A 9,912-nucleotide genomic window follows, 5' to 3' on the forward strand; every position below is an offset into this window, starting at 1 on the left:
GTGGGGAACACCTGAGTTGACTCCTGTATGGTGTCTGTGATGGCCATGAGCATCAGATGAGGTTTTACAGTCCAGTCTTTCTGGTCGACTGACCGTGGAAACGTGACTCCTCGGTTTTGCAGTGGGGCTCGATGCTTTGCGTTTGCAGTCCGGACGTGACAGCAAACTTGACATCCTCTGGCGTGCTCTGCCACATCTTGCTGCATGCTGGGCCAGTACGCCACTTGTTTTAATGTCTCATGAGTGATTCTGGTGCCATGGTGTTTGGCACATGGTGTGTTGTGGGCGTACATCAGTTCACCCCCCTTTTGGCCCTGTGGCAGTACAAGCTTTGGCGCTGTGAGGGCATCAGGGACATATTTTAGAAAGTTCACTCCCACACGCAGCATGTGGTTGGTCTCATGTAGTCGTTTGTGGCCAGGGGCCGTCATGGGACCAGATGCCGTGAACGGGAGGTTGGAGGGGTCTGAGTGGTGGTACAAAACATTTCCAATGGAAATGTTGGAAAGTTTGGTTGTCAGTGGCAGTGGCAGTAAGGTGGGAAATGTTGCAGGAACAGTCCGCTGGCTGCGGGTTGTTGTTGCCACACTGAGGGTGGGTGAATGGGGTGGGTGTGACCATAGCTTGTTATGCAGTGTGCCAGTCTTGGCAAAGGGCATTAATTTGGTCGTTCACACCTTTGTCACGCCCTGGTTGCTTTAAGCATCTTTTCACGTTTTCCCAGTAAACGATCATGTCGTGTGCTTGAGTGAGGTGATCACGTGTCTGGAACATGTGTTGATGTTTCACCGGCATGTTGTGTTCAGTTTTGAAACCAGTCTGTTTCCAGCTCGGAAGATGGCATGTGAAACCACGTCTAGCATGGTGTGAGTCTGTGCACATGAGTTCTCTGATGTTATGGGCTGAGGAGACGTGACGGGTTTTGAGGGTAGCTGCTGCTTCACCATACTGACATGACTGGGAACCCCACCTGCTGTTCTGTGGTTGGCAGCGTTGGTTGTTTAACCACCGTACCCCTGCACTTGCCTGTAGGATGCCCTCATGGATGTAGGAACGTCCATCGACGTAGGCCGTGGGCATTCCTTGGCACGCATTCTCTTTGAGGTACCTGTGACAGGTTGGTTGCTGTTGTTGGGGCACCTTTATCTTACGTGTCAACGCTGGTGTGCTGTTATAGCAGTTTTGGCAGGCAACTGAGTCTCTGCTCCGTGCAGACTTGTGCTTTCTGGCACGTCGTGGCAGTGGCACTTGCTGGTTCAGCTTCCTGAAGTCGCTGGTGGGTCGCCACTTGCTGTCTGGTTTGACAATGGACCAGGTAGGGACTGAATAGGTGCTGTTGCATGGGCAGATAACACCTTTTCCTTCTGTTGAATGACCAAACTCCTGCACTGGTTCATGTGAGGGCGATGTGACCTTTGTACTGCCTGATGAAGGTGGGAGGAGCATTTGGGTGTGTTGCACTATGCACTGTGTGAAGTTTAGTGAGACCACAGCATAAAAGGTCTTTGTCAAATGTCACTTTGAATTTGTTCAAGACGTTTCTGAGTCTTTGACAGTCTGCGTCATTCTTTAGGGCACTTGCATCTTTCTGGATCTGTTGGCCTTTAGGCTCAAACCTTGGGAATGGCTCCTCTGTTGTGGTGTTAGCTGTCAGGTTGGCTGTCAGAGGTGCAGCGCTTTCCTGAGTTTCACAGGCAGGCTGGTTAGCGACTGTGGGTACAGCGAGGTGTTGGTCCTCCATCAGCTCCGTTCTGTGCACCTGTTCTGTGGGCACCAGTTTGATGGGAGTGATGGAGATGCTCTTGAAGGATGCTGTGGAACTTGTGTTGCTTAAGCTCCCTTCTGGGACCATGGCAGCTGGTATTAAGTTAATGACTGTTAACCTGAGTTTAAAGTCATAGGGGCCTTGGTCCACTATCCATTCTAGATGGTAGGCTTTGGGAATGCTGCTGTCTGTGACCATGCATTTGTTGAGCCAACTGTGAACTGCATAGGGTGACACTTCAGTTAGGGGTGTGGCTTTTAGAGTGGTCCAAGTTCCACGCCTTCAGGTGAAAGTGTGAAGGAGCCCAGCGTGTGGCTTAGGGTTTGACCACATTGCCTGTTGAGCCAAACAGCACCCCCTTTGGTGCAAGGTGGTACTACCATTTCCTGTGTGTGGAGCCAAACAGCACCCCCTTTGGTGTAAGGTGGTACTACAATTTCCTGTATGTTGATCCAAACAGCACCCCCTTTGGTGTAAGGTGGTACTACAGGTTCCTGTATGTTGATCAGGATGCAGACCTGTTGGATGGTCTGGCCTGACAGGAAGTTGGCAGTGTTGACAGGAACAACAGGAAGCTGTACAGTCATCGGGGCCCACAACAACTCATTTGCACTGTCTGTATGAGCATTAGAGTGCATCAGGAGGTCTGGAAGGACCAGGAAGTGATGGGTTAAATGCCGGTTGTTCCATTTGAAGTTCAAAACGCAGATGTCCTTGACAGTCATCATGGTTGACAGACGAAAGTCCAATGGGAAGCGTGTTTGCTTGTTGACAAATGGGAGGTCCGGTGTTCCTTCACTGAGAGCACTTAACAGCGTGTGGCTGAAGGCTGAGTTGTCTGCCCACAGTGTGAGAACAATGTCTGTTGTAGTTACATCATTCAGCTGTGAGTCTGTCGTGACCTTGGAGCAGCGGGAGTTACAGTCTATGGTGAGTTGAAGTACGCCGGGTAGCGAACTTGAACTGTGCTCTGAGACGGGGTTCCCGCGGTTAGCTGGGAGTTTTCCCGGCGACCTCTGTGACCTGACCGTCTGGCTCAGGTGGTCTGGGTGACTGGGAAGGCAGAAGTTCACACACTTGAGCCCAGATTTTCAGCGGTCTGGCATTCAATAAGGGCTCAAAACAGTCTAGCAGGTCTTTGTGGGTGAAACAGAGAAACGTGTCCATTTGCGCTACGCACACAGGAGGTACCAGGCTCACTCGACCAATGGTGTGGTGCGTGGGAGCTGTGTGTTCAAGGTGGACCTCATTTGGACTGTGCGACTGCACATTCAGCTCACATCTTTGTGACTTGAGAGTCTGATTTTGTCTTTCAGCTTCGTTTCTCAGTCTTTCAAAAAGGTAAGGACAGGTTTCTGGGCAGTGATCGGAGACTGTGTAACTGGTTTGATTTTTCTTTTCAGAAGCAGTGTTCTGCTTGGAGTGAGCTTCGTCGACCAAGTTTTGCAGCTGCTGAGTAGACATACTGCGTGAGCAGGCCAAGGCTGCCAGGTGATCACTCACCGCAGGGTGCAGCTCTAGGGTGTTGCAGGGTGTTGAAGATGAAATCTTCCTCCATTGCTGGCTGACCACATGCAGTGAAGTAGGCCATTTGCAGTCGGCTGTAGCAAGTGTATGGGTTTTTCAGTCTGCCCCGTTTTAGGTCCATGGCAGCAGGGAGCCCTTGATCTGATGCAGGGTCAGAAAGCTTTTGGATCAGAGCCTGTCGCAGGTGCTGGCAGGTGGATGTGACAGCTGCTGGCGAAGGTTCTTGGCCGCTGGACATTTTGGGCAGTAGACTTTTAACCCCATTTGGAATTAGGGCTTCTTGACTGGTTAGGGGAAACCCGGTGATGTGTGTTTCCCCTCCCATGCCACTTTTTCAGTTCTCTGTAACCAGTGTCAAGTTCATTCACATAGTTTCTTTGTTGTTTCGGAGCCATAACTCCTTTCTGGGCCTGTTTAAGATGATTTTCACAGGTCAGGGCTTTGGTGTGTCTGTCTTTCAGCTTAGTCTCTGCTTTGGCTAGGGGAGCTTCGCTGTGTTGGAGTTTTCCAGTCAGTTCTCTACGCTCCACCTCCAGGTGGAGCTCTGAAAGGGCTTTTTGAAGTCTTTGCAGCTGCAGCTCGGATTTGGATTCGTCCGCTGTCCAACGCTGGTCCTGGGTCTCGACGAGTCGCTGATCGTGGTGACAATGAATCTGGGCCTGATTCCTCCGGGCATCCTCCACCTGGAGCTTGAGGTTGTGGGCGATGGCTCGGATGACTTTCGCCCATTCTTTGTAGCTCGGCGTCGGATCGTGGGCCATTAGTCGATTCAGGTTGTCGTCCAGCTGCTCGTTGCTTAGGTGCTGGGGATCCACAGCGTCGTTGGGCAGGATCGTGCTGGTCAGGGAGCCCAACCCGGTCTTGGGTCTGTCCCCATGGGTGCTGGGGCTGGCTGCTCTGAACATGTTAGCTTGCTGTTGGCGAGAGAAAGACAGCACAAACAGAACCAATGCAAGCACGCGCAGGGCTAACGACTTATAATAATGCATGATTAAATAATTCTTTGGTTTGGTTCCAGTTAACTGGTGCAGACAGTTAGTGGAATGTTGGCTAGACACTTAATTGTCGATAGCCAAAAGGACCACGCGGGTCAATTTGTGTGGGTGAGTGCCGGATTTGAATAAAGATTTCGACAGGCGGTAGCCCTAAGAGTCCTTTGATGACTCTCGCTGCTCGGTCTTCTATCTATTACTCAGTTTTCCGTGATGGCTCTCACAGGCTCTGCTTTTACATGAACTGAAAGAAACAAACACAGTAGAAAAGCAAAACAGAACAGGGTGGATGCAATTAAATGAGAAATAGAGCAGTAAACAAATAGGAAGGAATAAAAATAGAATAGCCAATAAACTAAAACAGAAGGGCTAGAGGGGAGAAGTGAAACTTAACTTCCTATTCCAGCTGGGTTTATGATGGTGTCAGGCGAGTGCACTGTTGCGTCATAAAACCTAGAGGGATGGTATGGATCGAGAGTATAAGGGTTGGCCCGCACCTGAATAATTGAAGAATATGTAATATTCTGTGGCTTTCAATTAGGTGAAGTGACTGTATGTCACTAATTTAGACCTGGGTGAATCGTGGGTGCTCAGATAAGAACTCAATGGCAGGCAACCTTTCCTAGACGTTCAAACACTCGACTGCGGTGTCCGTGGCAACCTGTCCCCTTTGTACCACGGTGCAACCTCTCAAACAGGGAACACCAGCACAATTGCGCACTTTGGCAAGGTATTTGCGCCAACGGCCAGGGTGACCGGTCAAAATTGAGTTTTCCCTAAACTCAGAGTCTGTCCCCTTTACGGGCAGTTACTCCAAACGGGCGGCTTCTGTCGTGCAGAAGCCTGAGCAGGGAAATTAAACAAAATTGCCGTTTGTTGTCAATCTGGTCTCGTTGCCTCCCTGTACCTGATACACAACTCGCTGATGTCCTTGCGTGTTGCCCGTGATACGAGGTCAGAATGTCCCCGATTCACACACAGTTAGTGCAAGAACCGCCAGGCCAGGCAGCTCCACTCACTGGAACTCACTGGGGCGACCGTCAACTCACCACCAGGCGGTGAAGGGCCTTATCTGCAGATACACAAGTGGTCACACAAACACAGCTTAATTGTAAATTTAAATCTCAGTTTAAATCTGTGTGTATGTGTATGACGAAAGAAAATGAGCCTAAAATGACAGTCAGAATTAACTAGTTAAACTAGAACTGAAATCAGCAAAAGGGGGTAAAGAAAAACAAAATAGTTCAGATGCACTTGATTCAAATTTGCATTAAACGAGTGCGCAGAATAGCAGAATGGGAAAAGAGAGGATAAAGCCTTCCCTATTTGTAAGATTCTTGAAGAGAATTGCTTCTTTATGAGCAAAATGCCAACTGATTGACACTACTTAATTTTAAAATTCAATTAAATGTTATTTAATTAAATTTAAAATAAGTGTATGAAATAAGGGAGGCTTGGGTGTGCGTGAATGTTATTGCCAGCTAATAACAAACAGGACCCAGAACTAAGAGTGACTAAAATAAAACATTAAGTAATAAAAAGGAATGAATTTCCAAAGTAAAAATAAAGAAATAACTGGAGAGAAAGAGAGAGAAAAGACAAAAAGGGAATAGATGAAATAAAACAAAGTCGAATAAAAAAAAAAAAAAAAAATAGAGTAGATCTGTGTACACAGGAAAAGAATACAAGGAAAAGAGAATTGACTTATCTGGCAGTGTCCACCAGGGGGCGCACTCTCATAAAGTGAATTCCCTTGTTGGAAGGGAAACTTAATTTAAATTAAAAATGTTAAACGTGTTTAAATTAAATTTAAATCAGTAAACCACATTCCAACAATGATTGGAAAGCATAACCACCAAAAGCAAATTACTTTTACAACTCCCCGCAGTATAGAGAAGCAAAAGATAATTTGGAGATAATTTCAGTTCAAAGTATGGAGCGGCTTTAACTCAGAACGTCCACACGGTGGCGTCAATGAGTCCACACAACCAATAAGTAGGGAGGGGTGCCACACCTGAGCAGACTGCCCTCTGGCGTCGGGTCAGAGTTACTGCATCCCCTTTCTTTAATTCGTGATATAAAAACGAACGCTTGTGGAGTTCTGACCCTTACGCTGTTTTAACTGCACGGTCACGATTGCAACTATAGAACCTCAGCGGATTCTTTCATAAATATATATGTACCGTTTTACTCACGGGTACACAACTCTGGGAATCAGTCCCTTTGGTGCAAACTTTGGTAACGCTTTAGATTACAGCCCGGAAAGTACTGCGTAATTACAATGAATTTACAGCGTAACTATCTGTAATTATTTTGTACCTATAAAGAACCTATATGTAGATATAGGGTAACAATATGTAAATTTTGGTTAATAAAAAGGTAACAACCAATAAAATTAAAAATAATTATACTGTAATTATTTTTTAAATAACTATTTTAATGTTATGTGGTATATGCTAAACAACATTGGAAATTACAAATAGTTATACTGTACGTATTTTATAACTAAGGGCTAAATATTGTAATATAACGTGGTATGTGACCTAATTGTAGTGATGAGTCGGCAGAGTGTGGATCCATTTGCAGCTTTATTTAGAAAAATCAACAAAGCAGAACAGGGCAAAGGCAGTGGCATAAACAGGGACAGGCAAAGGTCGTGGCAGGCGGCAGGCAAACAGAGTCGAGGGACAGGCAGAGATCAGGGCAGGCGGCAATACAAACACAGTCCAGGAAACAGGCAGAAATCAGGGCAGGCGGCGATGGGTCACAAGAGATAAACAGTCCAAACGATAACAGATAGCAGTCCACAGAAAAACGCTCAGTAATGATCACCTTGGCAAATCAAGACTTCGCGGTGTATGTGTGTGTGTGTGTCTTAAATAGTGTGGATGTGATGTGCAGGTGCGTGCGCAATCAGTCCCAGGAATGAGGGCCCATGGGAAATGTAGTCCGAATGGTAACTGTTCAGTATTCCGGAGATGGCTCCCTCCGATGGTCCGGAGGAGGGACCGAGGAAGCCACATTCGTGACAGAGCCCCCCCCCTGTGAGCGGCTCCAGACGCGAGGGCGCGGGCGCCGGGGTCTACCGCGTGGTCGCGGGGCCGGTCTCTCCGGGTGCGTCCTATGAAACTCCTCTATGAGTGACAGGTCCACGATATCATCCATATTGACCCAGGATCGCTCTTCCGGGCCAAACCCCTCCCAATCGACCAGGTACTGCAGTCTCCTACCCCGGCGCCTGGAATCGATCAGCTCTCGTACATGATAAGCTTCCTCGCCCTCGACCATCAAGGGTGGGGGGTTGCGGGCCTCGGCTCCCCCTGGCTCCTCCCCCGGGCCCCCGGAGGGTTTCAACAGCGAAACATGAAAAGTAGGAGACACACGGTAATTAGTAGGCAAATCTAAACGATATGACACTGGAGTTATTTGTTTGATCATTTGAAAGGGCCCGACAAACCTGGGACTGAGTTTTCTGCATGGAAGTCTTAGCCGGAGGTCTCTAGTGGACAGCCACACCCATTGTCCCACGGTATACTGAGGATTGGGACGACGTCGTCGGTTTGCCTGTATCTCCTGTCTTCTTACGGCACGCTGGAGGTGGTGGTGAGCTTGGTCCCAGGTCTCCTCACTTCTTTGCATCCACTCATTGACAGACGGTAGGCTGGATGGTTCTCCTGACCAGGGAAATAACGGAGGTTGAAAGCCCAAGATACACTGAAAGGGTGTGATACCAGTGGCAGGTTTTTGCAGAGAGTTTTGGGCGTACTCCGCCCAGAGCAGGTAACGGCTCCAGTCACTCTGGTTGCGATGGCAGTAAGTGCGTAGGAATCTAGTTAATTCTTGGTTCATGCGCTCCGTTTGGCCATTGGATTCTGGATGGTACCCCGAGGTGAGGCTAATGTTGACATTGAGGTTCTTGAAGAAAGAGGACCACACTCTAGAAGTAAACTGTGGTCCCCTGTCTGACACAATATCTTCGGGTAGTCCATAGAACCGAAACACATAATTGCAAAGCATCTCAGCTGTTTCAAATGCTGTGGGTAACTTGGCCAGTGGGATGAGTCTGCATGCTTTAGAAAAGCGGTCAATGACTGTGAGGATGGTAGTGTGGCCCTGAGATGCTGGGAGATCGGTGACGAAATCAATGGCTATGTGAGACCATGGACGTTGGGGAATGGGCAAGGGTTGTAGTAAACCCGCTGGTGCTTTGTGCGAAGCTTTGGTAGTCTGACAGGGTGAGCAGTTGGAGATGAAGTGAGTGGTGTCGGCCAGCATGGAATCCCACCAGAACCGATTTTGCAGGAGCTTGAAAGTGGCTGTAATGCCCGGATGGCCGGAACTAGGGAAGTCATGTACATGATGAATCAGCCTGTCACGAAACTGGTCGCACATATGTGCAGTCTGGCGGGCATGTCGAAGGGGGTGCGGTCTGTTCGTTGGCCTGAGTAATCTCTGTAATGATATCCCACTGAACTGGAGCGATAATTAAGGTGTGAGGGACAATGTTGTCTGCGCACTCTGTCCGTTCCACCTCCTCATGTTGCAGAGACAATGCGTCCGCCTTGGTGTTTTTTGTGCCTGGTCTGTATGTCACCACGAATTGGAACCGCGTGAAGAACAGAGCCCACCTAGCTTGTCGTGGGTTGAGACGTTTGGCGGAGCGCAGGTATTCCAGATTCTTGTGATCCGTGAGAATGGTAAAAGGATGTGTAGCTCCCTCCAGCCAATGTCGCCACTCCTCCAGAGCCGCCTTCATGGCTAGCAGTTCTCGGTTGCCCACGTCGTAATTACGTTCAGCTGCCGACATTTTCCGTGAGAAGAATGCACAGGGATACGTTTTCCCGGAGTCACCTTGCCGTTGTGAGAGTACGGCCCCTATGCCCGTGCTGGATGCATCCACTTCTACGATGAAAGGGAGTTCGGGGTCTGGATGGCGGAGAATGGAAGCTGAGGTAAACCGTTCTTTTAATTCTTGGAAAGCCTGTACTGCCTCGGGGGACCAGGTGAGGCGGGAGGACTGTCGTTTGGTCATAGACGTGAGTGGGGCTGCAACGCTGCTGAAGCTTCGTATGAACCGCCTGTAGAAGTTGGCGAACCCCAAGAACCGTTGTAGCTCCTTCAATGTGCGAGGCTGCGGCCATTCCAGAACCGCTTTAACTTTGTTGTCATCCATCGCCACGCCCTCACGGCTGATCACGTAGCCCAGGAAGGCTGTGGAGGTTCGATGAAATTCGCATTTCTCCGCCTTGGAGTATAGTTGATGCTGGATTAAGCTTTGGAGGACCGCCCGCATGTGTTGGACATGTTCTTCGTAGGAATTGGAATAAATCAGGATGTCGTCTATGTAGATGATGACCCAGCGGTTGAGCATATCTCGGAAGATGTCGTTCATGAATGACTGGAAGACGGAGGGACTGTTGGACAGCCCGAACGGCATGACAAGAGTCTCATAGTGACCAGTGGTGGTGGAGAATGCGGTTTTCCATTCGTCTCCTTCACGAATGCGGATCAGATTATAGGCGCAGCGAAGGTCCAGTTTGGTGAAGTAAGCCGCCTGACGAAGTTGTTCGAGGGCTGGAGGAACCAGAGGCAGAGGGTACCGGAACTTGACCGTGATATCATTTAATC

The sequence above is a fragment of the Megalobrama amblycephala genome, linkage group LG15 (genome assembly GCF_018812025.1).
Source record: "Megalobrama amblycephala isolate DHTTF-2021 linkage group LG15, ASM1881202v1, whole genome shotgun sequence".
Taxonomy (NCBI): Eukaryota; Metazoa; Chordata; class Actinopteri; order Cypriniformes; family Xenocyprididae; genus Megalobrama; species Megalobrama amblycephala.